Consider the following 26,283-nt stretch of genomic DNA (forward strand, 5'->3'; position numbering starts at 1 on the left):
TCTTCCTCCCATATGCTTCGAAAGATCGTAGGGGGTGAACCTTGACCAATGATGTCAATTTATATACTATTTGTACCTACGTAATCCTCATCACCCAATGGAAGGATCTTTCTTTTAAGCCGGACTACCAATTAGAAATAGGGGGTTGGTACCCCTCAAAACTTTACTTTTTGGAATCTTTGAAAAAATTAAAGCAGATTGATTAGTGAAAACTAGAAATCAAGTTGGAAAAAAAATGTAGAAAGAGGAGAATTTTTTGTAAACACATTTTTCAACTGTAGCATCAGGAGCGGCGATCATCCGTGATGAAAGGGATGGAGGAAAAGGTAGGAAAGAAATTCTTACCACAATTCCAGTAAATTATAGACGTTTAGTTAAGATCTAAATTAGGAGGAATTAACAGGGGTCAGATGGCGAAATTAGGCATAAAGAGTGATTAAAAGAGAGTTATTCCAACATAAAGTTAAAATTATTATAATTGAACATACAGTATTTTGTTTATGTATTATGCAGAATTTGATATCGTGGAAATGGATTTTTCTAATTGACTTTAATTTTGTGTAAATATAACTCGTTCTTTTCATATGATCATTTGATTAAATATTAAAAGCTAATGAAATTTAACTGATTCCTTCTTTTCATGAGTCATCGTTTTTTTTTAAATGTATATTGGACCACTAGGAGCCTGGGTTAATCTGATAATTACATATATATATATTCTTCCAGTGGTTCGATATAACACTAAGGCAGCGGTTCTCACCCTTTTCTGACTCGCGGAGCCCTTTCTGGTATATTATTTTTATGGCGGAGGCCCGGAAGACTATTTGTTACTTATTCATCAAAGTTACCGATTTATTTTATTATTTAAAAATATTTATAATTATTTTTTTTCAAATTTACTGTTCTTTTTTCATTTCCCTCGAGCGGCCGCGGAGTCCCTGGGGAGTGGACACGGAGCTATGAGGGCTTCGCGGAGCACCGGTTGAGAACCGCTACCTAAGGGTTGCAAGAGAAGTTCCAATACGCAAAATTTGCTAGTAGTTAGTGTTAAGTAATTTCACTGAAATTACCACTTTATTGAATAGTCACTCTCTCGATAGTTTCATTCCTTTCAAAAGAAGGGAGGGGGAGAAATAAGAGTAAAATAAAAAAATAAATCACAACAATGAAATGAAGTTAGAAATTCAGTGACTATAATTATGAGAAAAAAGAAGTTATTCTACTAGACAAATGCCATGTGTGTGGTGTGTATGGAATAATACACACACAACACACACTTTCTCTTCCTTCATTCAGTAAGCATACAAACACAGGATGGCTCCAGGAGTGAAAAAAAACCAGTTCTACTCGGAAGAAGCGCATGCGTCCATCTGGTTTGGTAGCTTCGACGGATGTCTTCCATACATTCACCTCACTTTTCTTCTTCACTCTGAACTTATTTATAGGCAACCAACCTTTGCCGTGAAGAATCGATGTTTCTGTGTGATCGAGTGGAAAAGAAGTGAGAGAAGCTTCTGGAAAATAAAAACGTAAGTATGCATCAATTTCTCATTCTTTTGTTTTGTAGTACGCAAAGGTAAATGGTGCCTTAAGCTGATTCTTCGAATCAATCAAGCTCCGAAAATACTTGAAGGCGACCGAACTGTTCCTAATGTATAAAACAATTTTCATCCAACAGTATTCTTGCTAGTGCAGATTTCAGAAATATCTATTGATTCCACTCACAAATGTCTGGCTTTATGCTTCAGCGGAATGCAAAAAACATGATGTTATCTTAACGTTGATGACATTGATGAAAATAATATAAACTCGTCCAATAGATAGTACATCTCAGGTGTTTTTTCCTTTTTTTACTTTTTGTTATTTCAAACTTTGAAGAAATCTAGAATAAACTTTTCAAATCCTCGACCTTCCAGTTTATATGTATATAGGCTACATATATTGTAGTCATGGGCGGAGTTAGATTTGAAAGTCTGGGGTTCTCGGGAGAGAAAAAAATTCCTTTTGGCTCTCCCGAGTCCGGATTTGTTGAGGGCCGATTTAAAATATTGAGTTTTCGTCAAATTAAAATTTCTCACAATTTTCGTTGTTTGTTCGAAAACGTTTCCCTTTGTCACTCGTGAGTCCGGATTTGTTGGGGAGGGGCGAAATATAATATCAGATTTTTTTTTAAATTAAAGTTATTTAGTTTTAATAAGCCGCATTAATTTTTTCATCGAATATGTTTCCTTTTGGCTCTAGTGAGTCAGTTTATAGGGGGTCTGATGAGAGACAATATAAAATATTACATTTCACCAAACTAAAATTTCATAGAATTTTCATCATTTTTTTTACGGAAATGTTTTTCTTTTGTTTCTCGTGAGAAGGAATCTGTTGAGGGACGGTATAAAATATTAAGATTTTCATCAAATTAAAATTTTACACAATTTTCGTCGTAACTTCACATAATTCACGTCACATAATTTTCGTACATAATTACTCACACTGGTTTATTGGGCCACACTGGTTTGTGGTCTCGTATAATAATGGAAAGGTATGCAAGATAATGATACAACAATAACATTGTATCACAGCAGCCGCGTTAAATTCTGTGGCTCCTAAATGTGACACGGATGCAAGCTTGTTAAAATAAAAAAATTTAGCAGTGCCGGATTAACCCATATGAAGTGATTTTGATGCCCACCCCCCTCCTCTTTACTTTTAACCTTAACGCATGGCCCGGAACTTCACACACACATGACAACTAGATCCAAAATTGTATTAAAGATAATACATCTTCTCTTAATACAGCTTTGACTAGATCTGTTTACAATTTTAGAGAATAAGTACGTAAATTCGTGTGGGGAGGGGGAATTCAGAAAAATCATTTCGCTCGGGACGTATGATTCCACGGCTCGAGAGTCTCAAGTGCCGGGGAGGCCTCATGACATTTTGATCTGGTTAAAATTTTGGAAAGAGTATGCAAATTGGTGGGCAGGTATTTATGGTATTGCGTCAAATCATCGCCAACAAAAACATCGGCCGTCAAAACATCACCGTGACAAAAACATCGCACGTCAAAACATCGCAGTCACAAAAACATCGTACGTCAAAACATCGCCGTGACAAAAACATCGCACGTCAAAAATATCGCCGTCACAAAAACATCACCGAAAATTAATATATATATACATATATGTATGTATGTATATACGCATACATATATATATCGTATTTACCTGCATATAATCAGCGGCTTTGAGTTTCAAAAAGACATCGGATATTTTTAATTGCGCTTCATTATTTTATTATTGGTTTATTCCTTAAGATTATACACTATCGCATATTTTTCTGAGATTTTATTACAGAAACTAGCTATTATACCTTGCGCTGCCCGGGTTTTCTTCAATGAGGCTTTTTGGATCACGTGATATCTCCCTCTTTCTTTGAGGGACATACAACACAGGGCCGTCATTTCAACTCATTCCGGGGGGGGGGGGCAAAGCACATGTACTCAATGTATATATATATACACCCTTTTTAGTGTATTTTCAAAAGCCAGGGCGACTTCTAGGTATTTCGATCCCCGTCCCGAACTTCAAGTTATCTATTTCTTCCTATTTCAGCTCCCAAAAATGATGCTTAATTAAAGCTGTGGAATTTTTTCGATGTACTTCTTACGGGCCAATACTTAATTTTAAAACAACCTAAACTATATGTGAATTTATGCAATTCAATATTAAAAGACAATACGGAGACTGCTTCATATTAATTTTCTGGGCTTCATACATCTCTAAGCAGTAGGGGCAAAAAGGGGCTTCTGCCTCACCGCAGCCGCCGCAGCCGCAGCCATTCTCCATTCCGCAGCCACCGCATCCTTCTATTCCGCAGCCATACCCCACTTTTCCGCAGCCAGCACCTGAGTCATTTTCTTCTGTGATAAGGGGGCTTTCTTAAATAAAACTTTAGTGGCTGATCACTCCCAACCCATGACGTCAACGCTGCCCCCTTTCCGCAGCCACCGCAACCTTCCATTCCGCAGCCATCCCCCACTTTTCCGCAGCCAGCACCTGAGTCATTTTCTTCTGTGATCTTGAGGGGTCTTTCTTAAATCAAACTTTAGTGTCTGATCACTCCCATGACGTCAAAGATTTTTCAACGCTGCCCCCATTCCGCAGCCACCGCAACCTTCTATTCCGCAGCCATACCCCACTTTTCCGCAGCCAGCACCTGAGTCATTTTGTTTAGTGTGATAAGAGAATCACTTCTTTCTTGATTCAGAGGGATCTTTCCTAAATTAAACTTTAGTGTCTGATGTCAGGGGTTGCGTTAGCAAGCTAGATATTTAAATTTCTACCAGGGATCTTTCTCAAATTATCGTTTTTTAACTTAATTTTTTTCTGTCGTTATTCTAAGAGGGCTCAATTATTTTGAAATAAAAATTTCCCAAAATTATCGTTTTTATTTTTAGCCACTGCAAGTCGTGTGGGGTCGTTCTTGAATTAAACTTTTTCATATCACCCTAAAAAGTTTTCCCCAAGTCTCAACGATGATGTCACAACACTCCGTGATAGGATTTAGAAGGATCTTTCTTAAATTAACGTTTTTTAACTAACTTTTTTTCAAAGAGGTTTGATGAGGGCTTAAATTATTTTAAAATAAAAAATTATCGGGTTTTTTTTAGCCACTACGATGCAAGTCGTTCCTAAATTAAATTTTTTATGTCACATTTTCTAAGGTTCCAAGTTGTTATTCTAAAAGGGCTCGTCATATATTAAATTATCTTTTGGAATTTCTTATTTCTATCTCAAGTGATGAGATTTTTTTTTTTCAAAGAGGGTGTCATTCCTAAATTATCGTTTGGAATTTTTTTTTTATCCCCATGTTCAAATCTGACTTTCAACCAAATAATGCGATTTTTCACAAGAGGGGACTCGTTCATAAATCAGCTAGTAAAAATGCATGTAAAAAGACTTTAAATCTTACGCAACAAAATATTTGAATAGTAATATATATAATCACCACTTTATATTTTTGTATACGTCCTTCCAAATTAACGTTTTCACTAATACCATGATGTCACAACACTCCGTGATGGGGTATTTTTCAAAGAGGGGTTGTATCGTTTGGAAATTTTTTTTTTTTGTGAAATTCGTCACAACTCTGACCTCACATCCGTCCCTAATGTTCTATACCTTTTTTCTTTTTTTTTTTTAATTTCATGCCCATGACGTCGTCAGGTCATTATTCTGAAATATTTTTTTTTCACAGGGGTCGTTCTTGAATTATCGTTTACGCGTCGTTAAATTATCGTTTGGAAAACTTTTCATTCTGACATGTTTTTTACCATCGTGTAACTTCTCTTGAAATACGAGTTCGTTTACTTATCTGAGAAAATTTTCCGAGCTGTAAAATAAAAGAGTTACTACAAATGAATTGCAAAGTCTTTTTTACAAATCAAGTTTTCAATTATTCAATATTTTAAATAATTTTCTTCAATCATACATTTCAAATTTTCATAATTAATCAAATAATTCTCCGTGGCGTTATGATTTTCCACTAGAATTTCAGCGATGTCATGAAAGTCAAGGCATGATCGTAATATTTGTAATAATGTTAAGTTATCAAGCAACTGCGTGCCCAGCTGATAGCCCATGGCGCATCCACGACAACTAGATATTTTTTCCCCTACGAAATCATAACTTCTTTTAAACTTCCGACTATAGCAACGGTAATGTAGAACTTGTGTTCATCACTTTAGCTTGATTTTTTCTTTTACGCTAACTCTTCTACTATTTTTTCCAATGACATCCTCTCTAATGTTCTGGGTACAATAACATAAAGTTAATTTTTGTTGGAAAAACTATAAATTGCGAAAGAAGGAGGGAAAGCTCCAATACAATTCTTCCATCTACCGAGATATCACACTTAGTACGAGAAGAGGTCAAAGAGAAATCGAACTAGCGCAAAAACACTCTTGATCGCTATAGTTCATTCTTTCTTAACAGTCAACCAACAGGTAGACACTTTTTGCTTTCATAAAAAATAATATATATTTTTCACATGCATTTGTTAATCTTGAAGAAACCCCCGCTACGTTTTAGTGATCTCACAGTCAAATAGTGTGATAAGACAAAATATTTTATCCGAATGTATATGATTTCCTGAAGTAACAAAAAAAAATTAAAGGTCATCTTTCAACGAAGAGTCAAGAATCACTTACCATGGTGGATACTCATTCATCGTTTATTGAGAGCATGCAAAAGAGTTAGCTTACAGTGTTTAGTACTAGCTTCAATCTTTTACCTGCAAACTTACGCATTTGTCAACATCGGGAAAAAATAACAGCGAAGAAGAAGATGCTATAGAAACAATAAAATCAAAAATATAGTAATACCAAGAGGCTTTGAAATACTTTTAACATATATTTATTTTTATTGATTATTCTAGATAATTTCTTTGAATCGTACCATCTCCCACCCAACTCAGCATTATCATCACCGCGATTCATTACTGGATCTCCATTTGGATTTACCCACATGTTTCCTCATTCGTAAAACGTTCTGGGTGCAGCTGTGAATCTGATAATATCGGGGTGGTCGCCTTTGATGGCGAACTTGAGATGTCGATTAAAAGAAAGTCATTGGCTGATTCACGATTATTCGCCCAATCTCGAACCCGTTGTTGAGTCTAAAAATGAAACATTTGGGGAAAAAAACCCCTTTTATTTTAAAAATAGATAAATTTAAAGAATAATTTTGCTATTTTTTGAGTTTTACTACAAAAAAAAATTTAATTTTAGTGATGAGGATTATATAGACAACCGAAGAAAAAAACTTTTATTTTGTTTTATTTTTTTATGTCCTCCTAGTATCACAAAACAGTTTGTGAAACTATGACGTTGAAATTGGATAAATCGTGTCGATCAAAAGACGTCTCGCATTCGACAGTATGTTTAAAATGTTGATACTAATAGGAAAACAATATTTTGTAGCATCGATTTTATTTTTCTATTGAGCATAAAAAATAGTTTAAACAAAATAATTGAAGAATTGTGTCAGGAATATTATGTTTATTACAACTGACTACATTCGAGACACTTTTAAAAATAGAGCAGTCTGTACAAAACGTATGCTTTTAACTATAATTCAGAGATATTTTTTAGCTGTTACACATTATTTCAGCGAAATTAGCTTATTTTTATACTTACGCTGAACATTTTACACTGAAAAACTAATGTATATAGTCATTTTTATACACTACGGGGCTATAGCAGTTGTCAATTCAATGAATTAGAAGTTCGAAGATATGCTAAATATTTTCGGAAATATGTTAATTTTTATGAAACAATACATGAAGTTTGAAAGAAAAGAAATTCAATATTTTATATTTAAACACTTGTAAAATACAACTGAGTATATAGCCAGTTCATTGCAGTTAGTATCACCTGAAAACCACGACTAAAAAATTTCATTAAAATATCGAACATACTTTTGAGAAGATGAGTTTTGCACGCAGTGAAGTAACGAAAAACACGAATCTTCATGAACACGTTTAAAAATTAATTGAGACCTATACTCTGGTTGAATTGACTCAGCTAGAATTTTTTTCATCACTTCATATGTATAAGAATAAAATAGTTGTGTATTTCTATGAAAAAAAAAAAAAAGAATCGCTAATTTCCATGATATTCGTCATTTGAAGATAGTCACAACCTTAAGTTCACATCGAGAAACGTTCATAACGTTATATAGATCGCTAATAAATGAGAGATGCACATCACACACTCCTTATTTTTACCTTTAAAATCGAAAACGATGTTAACTCTGTTGGATAATTTTAACCGCTTGATGGGCGTACATATTTAAAATGCAGGTTAAACACAACCCGATAAAACCGACACCACCGATAATTCTTTTCATACTCTTTTAAATTTTCAAGACAAGAGAGGACGGAACTTTTTATAATTAAAGACTAATACAATGTTGTTAGAAAGAAAGTCAAAATTAACAGGAGAACCATATAAAACAAATGTTTTATTTCACAGTAAGAATCGATAAAACGGAATAAATTGGAAACTATATCAATTTTCCTTTTTTTTCTTCGTTAATGAATTTCCCTCCTCAGGAGACCTTTTCATAGATGACTGGGCATTCCCTTCCAAGGTAAAACATATCTCATGTTATGCTCTCATTCTATGCTCATTTCAAACTGAGCGAAGTCATTAAGTAAATCGCACTCATGCTGCATATTGTAGAAAAGCCTAGAAAAATTCAGCTGAAATGTGAAGAAGAAAATCGCTGTCAAATTGAGGTGAGTATCCCGACACGCTCTCGCTGTTTAAACTCCCAATGACAAGTAACGCGGATAAAAAATGAATACGTACGGAAAATCGTGACGTGGAATACAACAATTTCAATTAGAGTGAAATTGATTCGAAGTATATTTTTGATAAGAAAGTTGCTGTCTTTTGAAAATGTCACTATCTTCATAAATCCGTAATTGTAATAGTTCAACCTCTCATAAGAAAGTCGCAAGCAGACGTGAAAAAAATTCTTCACCTCCATTCTTCAATTGGCATATATGAAGTAGTTGCATATCACACGACACCTGCGAGAACACTATGTATCGATCACATATTCAGAGACCCTCGCGAAGAATGGTAATGAAAATTTTCACAACGTTGAACCTCAGCGTGAAGAAAATTCCTCTTCCGTGCGTCATTCAGATCACTGTATAGACTTTTTTCCCCTTCACATCTCTGCTTCTACACTCCACAAACCAATATAGCACACATTTTTTTTAATTAATTTTTTTTTCTGTTTTAAACATTTTTGTTTTATCAATTTTTTAATATTTTAAACTCTTCCCCAGATCTAGTTCTTACATTTTAACCACTCCCGGAACGCTAAAACTTTAGCTAAAGCACAATGGCCCTGCTGCTTTGGGTGATATGAACATGAAACCAGACTTTTCGAAACATTCATCGGGGAATCCAATAGTATATAGGATGGAAGACCGAATTGTCGTTGCAAAATTTTCGCTTTTTCTTCGAATTTCACGAAAATCGTATGATAATTTTCATTTATTCGGACCAAGTCTGCTACAACCATCTCGTACGGGTTAAAACCCAAGTACCACCCAAGGTTGCGTATGTTTCCATACACCCATGAAACCTGGGAGAATTCTCCATCACTTAAATCGTGAACACTAAATGATGCCTTATAAATGTTATGATATGTCTCATCTGTTTCCAAGTTAGAAAAACTTTATTCCTTAACAATAAATTCTCGCGATCTTAACCTATAACACTCAACATCTGACACGCATGCCACAGCAAACAGGAAGAAATTTACTTACTCATAGAGTGTAGAAACAGAGATGTAAAATCTAAATACACTAGCTGGAATCGAACGAAAGAAACAAGGTGATTACAGTTTATTAGACACTCGACACACTTAGATTAGGCCAAGCTGACGAGTTCCGCTTGTATAGAATTATGCTAAAATATCAAACTTCAACTAATTTGGGGGGGGGGGGGTGTTATGCCGCCATTGTAGCCGTAGTTAACATTTCAACCCTAAGTGGCTAAGAATAGAGGCATTAGTTACTCAGTCACACGAGTGTTTGTCCATCCTTACGTCTCTTTTTTGATTCATATACCAATGTGTGTGATAATCAAGTGAAACCAACAGATCCGTAATATGCAACCCCTGATACGAGTACATGAAGTGAGGGGTGCTAAACTGAGATAGTTGTAAATAGTCAAAAAAGTGGGTGATAAGAGGATCGAATGATAAGAGTGAGTTGTTATCTCGAACGTACTCATGCAACCTTCTCCTCAGATTCCATCACACATGATGTGGGAAAGGATTTTTCCAAATTCAACCCCCTAAGGGGGGGGGGTTTCGAAAGTTATATGGAGCAATCAGCACTGAGCCGAAGTCGCTTAAGCCATAAATATGAAATTTAGTTAGTATTATATTTTATAATGTACATACACACTAAGACAGGATTTCTGAAAGTTCATCACCCATGGGGGTTATGAGGTGAGAGTAATTTTGAGATTGCAAAAACACACGAGAGGGAAGCCGCGGATAACAACTGGTAATAAAATATAATGCTTACTAAATTTTATATTTATGGCTTCAGGGATTTCGGCTCAGTGATGATTACTCCATATAACCTTTGAACCCCCCCCCCTTCTTTATTAGGGGTGATTGAATTTTGACATTTGACTTACAGTCTTAGACTTAAAACGAACATTCGATTATGTTGATTTAAATATTCTAACAAATAAAAACACTTCTCAGCAGGCAATGTACTATGTTGGTTTAAAACATATTACTACAATAGGAAACAAGCTGCCATAATAAATGGTAAAATCAGCACATTTGAAATATAATGAAAAGAGTCCCACAAGGATCGGCCCTTGGGTCATAATCATTTCTAGTTTATATTAATGATTTATGTAAAATTAAGTAGAACGGTAAAATAAATTCATTCGCAGATGACACAAGCCTATATGTTGAAGACGGGGGTGGATTTAGAGCTCGCTGTTGGTAGGGGTGATTTTAAAAATCTTTAAAAATCTAGTCTAAGCATCGGTGACCATATGTCCTGCATTTTGTCTCGTATTTTCCGTGACAGTTCGGTTTTTCTGTTTTTTCTTCTCCATCCAGACTTTTTGAAAAATGTCACGGTTTTACTCGTTTATAGTCGAAGTTTTCTTGAATTTGTTGTTTAATTTTTTGTTGCAATATTACCATATAGAAGTTTCGAAAATTTCATAAAATATCGTATTTCGTTTGAGGGGAAATCTAAGGAGAACACCTACATCCAGCAGTGGATTGAAATTGGTTGTTGATGATGCCACACCTATTAAAACCAGTATTTTAAATACAGTTAAACTCGGTTATAACGACATCGAAGATTTCGCGGGATTTCGGTGTTATAACCGAGTCTGGCTGTATTGCTTTCACTTTTAGAATATTGTTCTAGAGCTCTTTTAGTTATTTTCTAACATTTACCGGTGATTATGTATGATCCCCACCTCATATTAGTTCACTACGACGCAGTTCGTTTTGTAGAGGCCATATAATTATGTCCTACTACTGATGCTGGAAAAAAAATTAATGAAATAAAGTGAATATAAAGATAAGTTTAATTTTCTCAATCAGCAAAACTGGTAAAAGAAAGCCATAGCCTCATATTGTTTAAAATTATATGCGTGAGCTCAAAAATCGTATGAAATTATCTCGTTTTAAACATCCAATTCTTGGACATAAAACCTCTTGGGTGACAAATTACATTTTCGAAAACTGAAACTCACGGAACCACAGCTTCAAAAAACGATATAAAAAATGACATTCTTTTTTGGCAATGTTAGAGGAGTATTTTAGAAGGATAATTTTCACACAGTTTTCATTACATACATATTTAATTGGTAATTTTCAATCAAAACCTACAATATTTAATTAGTAATATCTGACAAAATTTTCATTCAAAACATACAGTATTTATTTAACAATTTTCGACATGATTTCCTCCCTTACATATTTATAATTAAAGGGTTCCAATCTACTAATCTAGAAAAACAGATAACACGCAAATGTAAGGAAAAACGGGAGAAAAATATTAATTTCTCACAAATATTGATATAATTAAAATGATACATTATGAGCTATACCTCTCAAATAGTCTTTAATGTCACATCCTTGATGATACTTATCAACTAAATTCTTTAATCTCTGCGCAGAGTCCCGGTATTTCTGTCTCCTAATCAATGTGATGGTTTTGTCCACTTACAATTTGCTCCATCCGAACTTCATTCAAACTCTGTTCTCTTTTTATGGCACCGATGAACTTCCATATATCTGGGTGGTGAGCAGATAATTGCTGTTGGAACGCTCGATGCCATCCTTCTATAGAATTGTTGGTAAATCGTTACGCGTTCCATGAAAGCAGTTCCAAATGTCAAAGCGCGGCTGACGACGACCACCACGACGAAGAGGACGCCCGATCCAAGTGTCTTCAAATCTACACTTCATCATAAATACGTTTTCGGAACAATCGGATTTTTTAATCATTTGTGACACTACTACGTTAAAAACTAACTAACTAACCAATTCACTCACTCCCTCACTCACTTACTGACCATTCACTCGCTCCCTCACTTACCAATTCACCCACTCCCTCACTCACTAACCAATTTACTCGCTCGCTCAATCACTGACTCGATCAACCACTTACTCACTCGGTCACTCAGTCACTTACTCGGTCACTCAGTCACTCACTCGGTCACTCAATCACTTACTTACTCGGTCACTCAATCACTTACTTACTCGGTCACTCAATCACTTACTTACTCGGTCACTCAGTCACTCACTTGGTCACTCAATCACTTACTTACTCGGTCACTCAGTCACTCACTGGGTCACTCACTCACTCGGCCACTCAATCACTTACTTACTCGGTCACTCACTGGGTCACTCACTCACTCGGTCACTCAATCACTTACTCGGTCACTCAGTCACTCACTGGGTCACTCAATCACTTACTTACTCGGTCACTCAGTCACTCACTCGGTCACTCAATCACTTACTTACTCGGTCACTCAGTCACTCACTGGGTCACTCACTCACTCGGTCACTCAATCACTGACTCGGTCACTGGATCAATCACTCGGTCACTCAATCACTGGGTCACTCACTCACTCGGTCACTCAATCACTGACTCGGTCACTGGATCAATCACTCGGTCACTCAATCACTGACTCGGTCACTGGATCAATCACTCGGTCACTCAACCACTTACTCACTCGGTCACTCAGTCACTACTGGATCGCTCACTCACCCGCTCAATCACTTACTCACTCGGTCACTCAATCACTTACTTACTCGGTCACTCAGTCACTCACTGGGTCACTCACTCACTCGGTCACTCAATCACTTACTTACTCTGTCACTCAGTCACTCACTGGGTCACTCACTCACTCGGTCACTCAATCACTTACTTACTCGGTCACTCAGTCACTCACTGGGTCACTCAATCACTCACTCACTGGGTCACTCACTCACCCGCTCAATCACTTACTCACTCGGTCACTCAATCACTTACTTACTCGGTCACTCAGTCACTCACTGGGTCACTCAATCACTTACTTACTCGGTCACTCGGTCACTCACTGGGTCACTCACTCACTCGGTCACTCAATCACTTACTTACTCAGTCACTCACTCACTCTCTGGGTCACTCAATCACTTACTTACTCGGTCACTCAGTCACTCACTGGGTCACTCAATCACTTACTTACTCGGTCACTCAGTCACTCACTCGGTCACTCAATCACTTACTTACTCGGTCACTCAGTCACTCACTGGGTCACTCACTCACTCGGTCACTCAATCACTGACTCGGTCACTGGATCAATCACTCGGTCACTCAATCACTGGGTCACTCACTCACTCGGTCACTCAATCACTGATTCGGTCACTGGATCAATCACTCGGTCACTCAATCACTGACTCACTCGGTCGCTCGATCACTGACAGTCACTCAATCACTGACTCACTCGGTCACTCAGTCACTCAATCACTGACTCACTCGGTCACTCAATCACTGACTCACTCGGTCACTCACTGGGCCACTCACTCAGTAACTCAATCGCTCACTCCCTCGCATTGAACTGTTGTCGGTGAATTGCTAGTCGGTGAATTTTCCTAGCGGTGAATTTTCCTAGTGGTGAATTGCATGGCGGTGAATTGTCGGTCGGTGAATTTTCCTAGCTGTGAATTTTCCTAGTGGTGAATTGCATGGCGGTGAATTGTTGGTCGGTGAATTTTCCTGGCGGTGAATTGTTGGTAGGTGAATTTTCCTAGCGGTGAATTGTTGGTCGGTGAATTTTCCGGCGGTGAATTGTTGTCGGTGAATTGCTGGCGGTGAATTTTCCGGACACGGAGCAATAAGGATTTGAGTAGTTGAAAGATGAAATTTAGCACTTGAAATATCAAAAATTTTATGAGTTTCACAAAAACAAGCACAATGATTTTTTTTGCGTGCGTGTAACCAATTTCTCATAAGTAGGGCTCTGATTTTTACCTAAAGATGAAACGTCGTTGCTGATAAATTATTAGCTACTACGTTTCTTCTTTAGGTCATAAAAATCAAATCCCTTGTCATAAGCTTGTGTTATCAATAATTATAAGGTTTCGAGATGAATGTACTGTATATATGCATACAGTGTAACTTTATTGACAGTAACATTTATTTGAAGACAACCAACCAAAAAAACAACGTTAAATGCGGATAAAACGGTTTTTTTGGCGTCAAAAGAGACGGGGCAAGAACATTGTAATTGGGTTTTTGAGCACACGTGTCCGTATAAAAAGTTAACATTTTTATTTTAATAACTATACACCCCTTTGCAACATGAATTTCATATCTGAGTACTACACATAATTTTTCTAATTGAAAGTATTCCTGTAGGGTGAACGAGGTTTGCCAGTAAAGTAAAATACCATACGTCTTGTTACCTATGCCCTCTGTACATTACATATAGTAGTGTCTGTTATGTGAAATATTGTGTTGTGTTAAAGCCAACTCACACGTTACTTCGTTCGCCTGTGGGAAAGAGGTCACATTATGAACCAAAAAGCCACTTGGAGATAGCTCGTCATTCAGCGAGACATCAGATTTTCACGATGAATGTAAATCTCACCGTATCGAAATTATAATCAATAAACCGATAATTTTCTTTTTTGAAATTGATTATTTATACTTCCTAATTTGTTTGAAATTCTGATTCATCCAAATTCAAATTTACCCAAGAAAAACTAATTTGTAAATAATTCAAACTTCATCCTGAACAGTAACTTGATGGCATTATGCCGTCTTCAAGCGCAATGTTTACATTGATTGAAAATAACTTATTATATATTTTTTTTACAGTGTTTTAATTTTCATAAATTAAAAATAAATTCAAACACATATTTATACTGCTAACAATATTTGAACAATTGTCGTTTAACGGGAAAATGGGGGGGGGGGGGGGGTAGGAAATTGATCATGGTCGCAAGGGGTCCACAGGAATGAGAAATGGCTGAAAGGGGGCCATGAGCAAAAAAAGGTTGGGAACCGCTGGTCTAGGGCGTTCACTCGATTAGTGAAAGGAAGTGTGGGTTTGATTCCCCGCAGGCAGGGGCGCCGGAAATGAGAAGGGGCGCCGAAACGCGTTAAATATACATTACTAGAAAAATATCTTTAAGATACTTATTTTCTTTTCGTTTACCCCTGAAGGAGATTTTGGGGGGGAGACGCAATTTTTCTCTTTTTTTGCAGTAAAAAATAAAAATAATCGAGGAATCAACCCTTGGTCACCCAATTTTTCTACTAACGAGAGACAAAGTGTTTTCCTGTGTTGTGAGGAGTATTACAAGAATTAGATGTCTTCTGATGTGGGAAATAGTTTGAGCCAAAGGCCTTTCATGCCTCTTTTTCCCCCGACTTGTATTACTTAAATTAAAAACGCAGAATCGAATCGCCAATACATTACAGTATTTCGAAAAAAATATTGAATAAATATTAAAAAAAAAAAAAATGAATGAATTACAACCTATGATTTGCTGACCATTTTAAATAGGGATCCTGCACTTGGGCCTCTTTCCTACCTGTCACACGAGGAGAAAGAAAAATGTGCTCACATGAGAAAACCCATGCACTTCGGCGCCCCCGATCACTGGCCAGTCTCCCGATTCGCCAGACTTTCCTATTAGTTCAACCAGAGGCAGTTCAGTGGATTGGGTGTAGAAGGGCGTCTAATCCGAAGTGAAAGGGCAAAAAAAAAAAAAAATTAGGAAAAATTATTTGTGCCTGCTATCAGAGGGGCGCCAAGTCTGAGGTAAACAGGGCGAAAAAAAGTTAGGGGAAATGATTTCTTCCCCCTCTAGTAGGAGCACCAAATCTGGCTTAAAAGAGTGAAAGAAAGTACAGAAAATGATTTCTGCTCGCTTTAGGAAGGGCGAGAGTGGTATCCAGAGAGTAGTAGAGAGAGTATCCAAAGTGGAAACGCAAAAAAAAAAAAAAAAAAAAATTAGGAAAACTTATTTGTGTAATGTCCCTCTTAAGTCCGAAGTAAAAGGGCAAAAAAATGGGAAAATGATTTCTGCCCGCTCTAGAAGGAGTGCCAAGATAAAAGGGCAACAAAAAATTCGACATGATATGTTATGACATAAAATATCGCTGTTTCTTTGAACGCATCAAAACGAAGAAATTGCAACATAAGTTTCTAATTGGGGAGGTCAGGGGACCCAAAAACAGGTCCCGCTCGGGTAGAGATTTTGTCACGAGCCGCCCCTGAGTGCAACATATGTGTGTGTCGAAAATTGTAACAAACCGTACATACACAACTGAACATCTTTTTGGAGTTTCATGGGTCTTGTTCCAGATACCCGGTGAGTAACGGTAAAGCTTCCTATGAGGCTGGCGGCTTGGCTCCTAAACAAGAGGCCTTGGTAAGGTGTGGCCACAACGGGAGTCTAAAAAGACATATTTTCCCTTTCAAGAAACTAATGACGAATGTATGTTGGAAATTCAATTTGATTTTTTTTAAACAGCTTTGCAAACCCTATTCAACAATCATGACCCCACCCCCCAATTCTGTTTTTGAGACTAAGAAAAAGTTTTGAGGTGCAAAATATATATTGTTTTATTCCATTGGTATCGTTGTCCCTAACATATGCTTCACAGCATTGTTTTGCACCTTGTGGTAACGTACTAGGTGTAAGAGCGATATGTCTCACCAAATAGACTTATTCATTAAAGTGTGCCAGTTTATTAAAACATGAAATTTTTCCACTAGGTTATACATTATTTGAGAATACGAGAATCATAGTGTGGACTTAATCTAGTTGCCTGTAACTGTAAAGTAAGCTTATATATTAATTACGATTTGAGGCACAGTGGAAAACATTTGGGAAACATATTGCATACAAAACATAGTGGAAAACATTTGGATTAGCGCCGCGAAACAATAAAAAAAGAAGTTCTGGAACTAAGTTATTAGGAAATGGAAAGATAACATCTGAAAGACAGAAATGTGAGATTTTCCAGGAGCAGATTGTGAGTGGTCTTGGAAACAGTTGGAAGTTTACGATTAGCTGTGCAAATTCGAAATAATAGAACCATAGATATAACTCCTTTTTCAGAACAGTTCGCTCTGTACAAGTCTCACAAACATCAATCGTAAATTTCGCAACATTTTATCACTTTTACCGGTGATTATGCATAATCCTTTTAGACCCTGTATGCACAAACGTGCGTGTTTGCTTCTTTTCACTTTAGATATTCCTTTTTTAACATCAGGGGATGTTAAGCCCAAACTTCAATTTCAATGATAACGCTCAATTCTTGAAGTCCCTGAGGTTAAAAAAAAATCTACAGAGAGAAAGAAACAACCCCTTCCCCCTGCCGTCTTAATGCATGGTGCCCACCCCGGAAGGCTCAAGAGTAGAGGGGCCTCAAGAAAATGAGATCTAGTTAGAATTTTCTAGAATTTACTAGGTAGCGCCTCAGGAAAACCACTTGGTCCGGGAGGGGGGGGGGCATGATGCTCTTAAGACGGCCCTGCCTCTTCCCAGGGCCGTAGCGAGCTTTCTCGGGAGCAGTCTTTTCTTGGAGTCTCCTTTAAATAGTTATGCTCAGAAAAAGGAGGAGTTACAAGCGCACCCCTCCCCTCCCATTCGGCTCGGGGCACCGCCCAAGTTGGCTCAGAATAGTTACGGGCCTGCCCAAGTTGCAGGGCTCGGTGCTTTAGCTGGTGTTTGCCTGCCCCTTCTATTTCTTAGTACTGGGTCTGAAAGGGATAATTTCAAATGAAGTTCATGAGTCTTATAAATCTGAAAGAAATCACAAGGAAAAATATCACTTTAATTTAACCACTTTTAATATCAGTTTAGCCTGTACGTGATGCGTGCACTACAGACAGACAGACATGACCGCTGACTGCCCAGAGAAACCATCTTGGGATGATTTGCGCTCTTTCCCAAAGGGATGGACGGCCTCGGAGAGCGAAGCGTGCACTACATGAATTTTACCATAAAATTCAGTTAAAATAAGTATGAAGAAGATAGATTTCTTTGTATGTGTGGCGTTTTACTTTTTTAATGTTTTTAAATCTCATAATCAAATCAAACAAGTTGGGGTTTTATGCTTGTTTACTAGTTAAATAGCAGTAGCCCTAGTTAAAGGGGCAGTAAGAAGCTTTCCCGACTTCTTCGTCCCTTAATATTCAACCAAGAGGTGGGGGGGGGGGGACGATCATCCCATCTAGAGTCTGATAATATGGTAGAATGAATCTGTCCCGTATATTCCCGTATTTTACGGGACAGTAATGACTAGCAAAAATTGCCTCCTCTGACACATCACTCTGGATTCGCGCCTGGGGGGGGGCGCGCTGACTACTGTTTTTGCACCGGGCGCCAGTAGGTCTAAGACCGGCCCTGCCCGCAGGAGCAGTTAAATTTTCTCTCTTTCCAAAATATATCTTCGCATCAGTTAGCTGTTTGAAAAACTTTTTTTTTTGTATAATACAGAATTTATAAGAACTTTCTTTATTCATTGTCCATTACTCAAAAAAAGGCCGAATTCGTAGGATTGAGAAAAAACTAATAGGTGTGGAAACAGTCGAACACAGACATACACATGACGGTTTGGCTTTGTGTCAACCATAGCCGCTTGAAAGTTTAATGCACTTTTAGTGCAGCTTTGGTTACCAGTTGAACAAAAAAAAGGGATGAGGTGATTTCCATTACAATTTGTAATCCATTAAATTTTTAATTTAAAAATTTTTCATAAAGCGATCTTTTTTCCAGGGCCATGTTCAGGCGATGTTTTGACGTATTTGGCGATGTTTTTGTCACAGCGATGTTTTGACAAGCGATGTTTTTGTCACGGCGATGTTTTGACGGGTGATGTTTTTGTTCGCGATGTTTTGACGTAGACCCGGTATTTATAGCTAGGTGTGGGGAGGGGGGACTCAGAAAACTTTGTTTTGTTCGGGGACTTATCAGGTTCTGGGCTTACTGTATGAAAATTGAGCGAAATTTCAATACAAAAACTGAGCATTAACACAAGTTCTTGTTCGCAATTGACATAGTTTATCTATTTTTGTGTCGGGGCCGCAACTAGAAATGAAAATTTATTTTGTTACTCGGGAGATCTGCATCCATTTCGGCACCATCACCCCTGAATTTTTGACGGAAAAATAGTATGTATAAACTCAGTGCCCGGGACATCAAAGCCCCTGGTCAATCTTTCGATAAAGATTTTCAACTGCTTGATCAAGCGCCCTTAAAATTTTAGGATTTTCTACCGGATGGTGGATGCTAAGAAAAAATTTGCATTAAAAAAATTTACTATTTGATCTTTTTTTTTGTGGTGCCCCTTTTATCCTGATTTCTTAAGCATGGATCCCACATGGGAAGGGGGGCTGACAGGGCTCAAGCCGTGGGGCCCGGGAGTCAGGGGGGGGCCAGTGGAAAGGTCTTTTTGATTTTTTTTCTTTCAGATATGCCCCATAGGAAAATAGACAGGACTCTTTAATATCAATCATATCCATTTGTACTCGTATGGACGGATATCTTGAACTACGTACCTTCTATTCTCATTGAAATTTTTTTTAACTATACACATGTAGGCCGGGACCTAACTGCGGCATGGTTGCAGACGGTTGAGGTTGGGGGGGGGGGAAAGGCATCATCTATAGTTTAAGGCCGGAACCTGACTACGGCGCGGTTGCAGGCGGTTGACGTTGGGGGTGGGGGAAATCATCATCTATAGTTTTATTCTGTCAACGCACAGATACAACTGCAACCGTTGAGCGCGGTTTTTTCAACCGAGAAAATCCACATTTTTTTGGACGGTTGGGGTAACCGGAAAGCTGCCATCATGTATTGGAAAGGTTTGAACACCCTGATGACGGTTCGGCTGGACCTGCGGTTGCTCTCTTCCATTGTCTATTAAGTGGTTTGACAAGGAGGGTGATGGGATTTCGGATGCACTGGACGAAGGAATTGCTCTCCTTCTCAGGTTGCCATAAAAATGAGGGGAAAAGACAAATTCGAAGAACTGTATGGTGGAGTTCTATTCGACAGAAGCTAATTTTTTGTTTGGCGCTTTTGCACTGATAACAATAGAAAAAACCAATGAAGAAAAAATTAAATTTTTCTAACTAGTGAAATTTTTTTGCTTTTCTACATGAGCATACATTAAAACTCGGTTATAATGACATTCATAAACTAACGTGACTACGCTAAAACCAAGATGTATATTTTGGAACACTTGAATGAAATGCATTGGATCCCGATTATAACATGTTAGCAAAAAACCAATTAGTTACCTCATCCAAAAGAGTACAAATTACCACGGGGCCCAACCATTTATAATAAATTCATAAAAAATTAGAATTAAAAATAATCAGACATCTGAAGGAATATATTTTTATATTTGCAAATTCTCCATATCAAACTTTTGAAACATTTATTAAAAGCCTAAGTATGAACCGGGGAGGAAATATGTCCCTAAGAGCTGCATTGTGTGTGTGTTTTGCTTTCATTATTGTCTTTTTGTTATTTATTTTTGTATCGTATATGAATGTGGCTGTCTATCTGTTGTTTTTGCAATGAAAAAAAAAACCATCTAGGCCAGCGGTTCTCAACCGGTGCTCCGTGTGAACTCCCAAGGGCTCCGCGGCCCTCGAGGAAAATAAAAATAGAACCAGTAAATTTGAAAAAAATAATTATTAATATTTTTGAATAAAAATAAATCAGTAACTTTGATGAATAAATAAAAAATAGGCCTACGGGGCTCCGCCATAGAAATTATATACTGGAAAGGGCTCCGTGGGTCAAAAAAGATTGAAAACCGCTGATCTAGACAAAACGTTGTATGCGGGTAATATAGAAGAGACAATTTTTCTAAGACAATTTTCACACCTACCGTTCTTTTCAAGCAGTTTTTAATTTACATACACACACAAAGCCGCAACTAGGGAGAGCGGGTCCACTGTATCGAGTGCTGAACTAGAGAGGGCGCCGAATTGCCCCTTCAACACCACTTCTTCTAACCTTTCCTTATACGGGGACGCCAAAAGCTTGCTTGCTCCAGTTAAAAAAGTATCCAGCTGCGGCCCTGTATGTACCTTAAACCCTGCAACATACATACTGATGTACACGGCCACAACGACATGCGTGGTCAGCCGGGGCAAGCACGCATTTTGGTGCCCCCTTTTAATATTGAAGGAGAGATGAAAGGGGTTAACATTTGCGCTCCTGTCTGGCTCGGAGTTCGGGGCATCAGTCAGTGCCGTCTCAACGCATGGGTCCACCCGAGCAAGGCCCGGGTGCCTCAAGAGAAGAGGGGCCTCCCAAAAATGAGATCCATTAGAAATTTTAAAGGATTTACCATGTAGGGCCTCCTAAAAACCACTTGGCCCGGGGGGGGCATAATACTCTTAAGACGACCCTTCATAATGTTGTATCATAATGTTTTTTAAAATTTGATTTTTTACAGTTTTTAAAACATGAAATTTCCAGAAATTTCATTCCGATTTCCTACCTGAATTTTTTTTTTCCTCATCATCAAAAGAAATATATATTTTTTTAAATAGGAGAAAATAATTTTTTCCTTGACTTTTTTTTTGGTCATATGGGGTTTCCCAAAATTACAATTATTATGATTAATTTCTATTAATTAGAAATTTAATTAATTGGAAATTCACTTTAATTACAAAGAAAAACGTGCTGAATTCATGGCCAATTTTTTTAAACTTCAAAAATATGTTATTTAAATAGTTTTTAATATATGTTATTTAAATTAATTATGATGATTCCAGTCATCATATATAAAAAAATTTGTGCGATTTGGTCACGAATCGTAAAAGCATCAAAAATGGGTCAACTTGTAGGCTGTCTTTCTTCAACTCTGAATTAATTTCAAACGGCAAATATTGTTACAGAAAATTAAATTTCATTACATGAATATTTTTATTAGTATATACAGTAAAACCTCTCCTTTTTGTGAACACGGACAGGACAAAAAAATTAAATCCATGTAACATGGTTGACCGTTAAAAAGAGGTTTGAAATTCATACTTTTATATACATATTATACAACTGTAAATTATTATTTGTCCGTAAAAAGGGGAGTATCCGTTAAGAGGGGGTTTTACTGCAATGCAGCTTATGAGCACGAATTTGCATGCTAGCTGGAGCCAACTTCAGCTTGGCGAAAATAATTTAGCCAATCCCGAGAAGTCACGTGACATTAAAAAATAAAAAACCCTGGTTGCTAACAGCAGTGTGTGTTCCACGCGAAATTCTACGGTTGCTGATAAGATCAACCACACCAGCCGAACCGTAGTGTGCCGGCAGCCTTATTCCGTCAACGCACATATACAACCGCAACTGCTGATGGCGGTTTTTTTAACCGAGAAAATCCTTTTTTTTTTGGACAGTTGGAGTAACCGGAAAGCTGCCATCAACTATTAGAAAGGGGCCGTTTAAGTATTACGTAAGCAAATTTTTACCCATTTTCACCCCCCACCCCCTCGTCAGCAAATTTCCGTCATCAGCTCTGCCCCTCTGACTCCAACTCATATTTTTATAAAGGGTGGTTGATGACGTAAGCATTATCCAACCCCCCCCCCCCCCCCCATCGATGATGACGTAATACTTGAACGGCTACAAAGGTTTGAACACCCTGATGACGGTTCGGCTGGACCTGCGGTTGCTGTCTTCCATTGTCTATTAAGTAGTTTGACAAGGATGGTGATGGGATTTCGGATGCACTAGACAAAGGAATTGCTCTCCTTCTCAGGTTGCCATGAAAATGAGGGGAAAAGACAAATTCGAGGAACTGTATGGTGAAGTTCCATTCGACGGAAACTAAAGGCCCCTTTATACATACGATTTTGAGCGCGCGATAGCTGTAAACAACTTCAGAACCGCCTTCAAGAGTGTGCGTGTAAAGGCGAAAAAAGTGTGCAGTTAGGAGTGCGCGCAGGAACTGGTCATTCCAGCGTTCAATCGCGAACTCAAAATCGTACGTCTAACCCACCCACGAGCGCAAACCCACTAAACGCAAACCCACCCTACGAGCAAAAACGGGGCGAATCTCTCGTCTTCCTTCATTATCGTTGTAAAAAAAGAGATGTATACAATGTAAACAATTTTTTTCAGCGATAATATTTATTGCAATTTTTTTTCCAGAGTCTATTTGACGATTTTTCTTCCATTTTCCAACGAATTGTTTTTTTAAAGAAATGATAAATTAGTTTTTCAAATGCCGTAATTAAATTTATTAGGTTATTGCAATAATTTTCGAACTTTGATTTGGTTCCTTTATCTACAAACATTATTATATCAGATTTATAGATATGTTAAATTACTATTATTATTTTGATAACTTCACAAGCTTTCATTTACCCTCAGGGTGTGGGAAAAATTTAAAATAGTTTAACTAGGGGCTCTTAACCCATAAGTTATTTTTTTCTTTTTAAAGAAAATAATTGCTTTTTTTAATAGAAAATAAATATTTTAAGAAAGATCAGTTTCAAAATTTGAAATTAACGATAGAAGTATGTACATATATCCATAATTAATGCAAAATAATGTGAGAATTGATGAAAGAAATTATTCCAAAATTAATAAAAATCCAGAAGTGAAAAAAGAAATAATTTCAGAATAGATGAAAGCCTTTCAATAATTTGGGGCCCCGTTTTGATTTGGCATTCTCGTTCCATTTCCGTTCACTCACCCGTTAAGACGCCTACCACTGGCTACAGAAATTTCGAAAAAAAAAACCCCATTTTATTATTTAGAAATTTATTCAATAAGCATATTTTTAAAATTGGAAATAGATCTGGGGAACACATAGTTGATGTTTTTAAGTCGCTGAAGCACCCTATTCACTAGATCCAGCCAACCCTGCATTCATAGCAGGTGTTCAGTGGACAATGTGCTGTATTTTTTCATGATAAGATCACAAAAGATGTCCAAGGTCAAGTGATGTTCAAAATACCAAGTGAAAGGGATGTTTAATGTTATAAGATTATCGCCGATTTCATTTAAAACGAAAAACCATTAAATATCATGAATAATATCCAACTAAAAAAACGTATTGCTATTCACACTTTTAATTTTATTGGTCATAACATGGCACACAACGGAATGTTTGACACGGGTAAGAATACGTGTATTTAGAGTTTTAAAAATTTAAAGAAAAAAAATTATGCTTCAATTTATTTATTTTTTGTATTGTTATTATGTTCGACAACATTAAACTGAAATGATTTTTTGAGGATATGAATACAACCGAGAGAAATTTAACAAGAATTTCTTAAAAATATCTGAAATAAAGCCCTACAAAATAACACCATAATTTCAAAAAAAGTGCAGTGAAACCTCGATATAACGATACTCAGCGGACCAAGAAAAAAATATTGTTGTAGAGGGATTATCGTTATATCGGGAGGCAGCAGTTTAACATTAGAATATAGACATTTCCAAAAAATTGTGAAGATATATCGTTGTAGAAGGACTTATCGTTATATCGAGAATCGCTGTAGAAGGACTTATCGTTATATCGAGAATCGTTGTAGGCGGATTTATCGTTATATCGAGAATCGTTGTAGCGAGGTGTCAATGTAATAATTTTGTAATGCTTTTTATCTATTTTTCTGGCTGGTAGTATTAAAAAAAACATCAGCTGCACACCGAGTCAATAATTGTGTGTGTGAGATGGAAGAAAAAAAGCTGATTTTTTCTCTTATTTCGGTAAAATTATAATATTAAGTATATAAACAATTAAATTCAGAAAATGTAATTAAGAGCTAATTACAGCAATTAAAGTCAAACGACAAATGAAAGTCGAATCGAATAAAAATTCGAAATTAACGATCACAGAAATTTTATTTCTGAATTTCTTATCAATTGCATAAAAAATTACCATAAATTTGTAACAGTAATTTCAATAAATAATTATTGAAATTATTTTTAAAAACGAATAATCCACGTAGTAACATATAATAAGCTTTTGAAATCTATATTTTTTCCGCGCAAACGTCAGCCGATTTTGATCTGCCAACAGGGAAAAAACTTTGGTCAGGAACGTGGAGTTTTGTGCTTCCCCGAAAGTCCACACGCCACGCAAAAACGTATGAATTTCGCCACACGCTTCCCTTTACACACACAATTCTGAACGGGGCCTTCTTTCGTGCAGGAGAGAGCGCGCGCAAGAATGTGTCTCTTTTTAACAACGCGCTCTTGAACGCCGCATTCCTAACCGCCCTCCAATCCTTCGCGCAAGAACGTCCCGCTATAATTATTAATATTTTTGAATAATAAAAATAAGTCAGTAACTCTGATGAATAAATAAAAATAGGCCTGCGGGGCTCCGCCATAGAAATTATATACTGGAAAGTGCTCCGTGGGTCAAAAAAGATTTAGAACCGCTGATCTAGACAAAACGTTGTATGCGAGTAATATCGAAGAGTGCATTAAGACAATTTTTGCACCTACCGTTCTTTTCAAGCAGTTTTTGATGTACATACACATACGAAAACCGCAACTAGGGAGAGCGGGAGTGTACCGTACCGAGTGCTGAACTAGAGGGAGCGCCGAATTACCCCTTTAACCACTCCTAACCTTTCCTTACATGGGGATGCCCAAAAGCTTGGTAGCTCCAGTTAAAAAGTATCCAGCTACGGCCCTGTATGTACCTTAAACCTTGCAACATACATACTGATGTACAGGGCCACAACGATATGCGTGGTCAGCCGAGGCAAGCACGCATTTTGGCGCCCCCTTTTAATATTGAAGGAGAGATGAAAGGGGTTAATATTTGCCCACCCCTCTGGTTCAGAGTTCGGGGCATCAGTCAGTGCCATCGTAACGCATGGCCCGGGGGCCTCAAGAGAAGCGAGGCCTCACAAAAATGAGATCCGGTTGAAATTTTCTAGGATTTACCAGGTTGGGACTCCGGAAAACCACTTGGCCCGGGGACCATGATACTCTTAAGACGGCCCTGGCATCAGTCCTGCCTGCTTCTCCCTAGTTACGGGCCCTGGTGTCGTATGTACAGGGTGGTAAGCGGGCCGGGATAGCAAAAGTTCGGAGGGGCGGCAAAATTTTTTTTCCTGACCATCAAAAGAAATAATTTTTTCCTTAATTTTTTTTTGTCACATGGGTATCCCAAAATTATAATTATTATGATTAATTTCCATTAATTAGAAATTTAGTTAATTGGAAA

General features: G+C 37.4%; 1 protein-coding gene across 2 annotated transcripts in view; it reads left to right on the forward strand.

Moving 5' to 3' along the window:
- Positions 1-1,383: 1,383 nt before the first annotated feature.
- LOC149067026 (calpain-B-like) overlaps positions 1,384-26,283 on the forward strand; it is a 208,893-nt gene continuing 183,993 nt past the window's right edge. The window contains exon 1 of one of the 2 annotated variants that reach the window (XM_089253047.1): positions 1,384-1,529. The gene's annotated coding sequence lies outside the window, so the exon portion shown is untranslated. The remainder of the gene's footprint in view (positions 1,530-26,283) is intronic. The other variant, XM_089253048.1, reaches the window with a different exon arrangement.

The sequence above is a fragment of the Pholcus phalangioides genome, unplaced genomic scaffold (genome assembly GCF_987345545.1).
Source record: "Pholcus phalangioides strain wild (caught in Gottingen) unplaced genomic scaffold, Ppha-v1.0 ptg000031l_1, whole genome shotgun sequence".
Classification (NCBI taxonomy): domain Eukaryota; kingdom Metazoa; phylum Arthropoda; class Arachnida; order Araneae; family Pholcidae; genus Pholcus; species Pholcus phalangioides.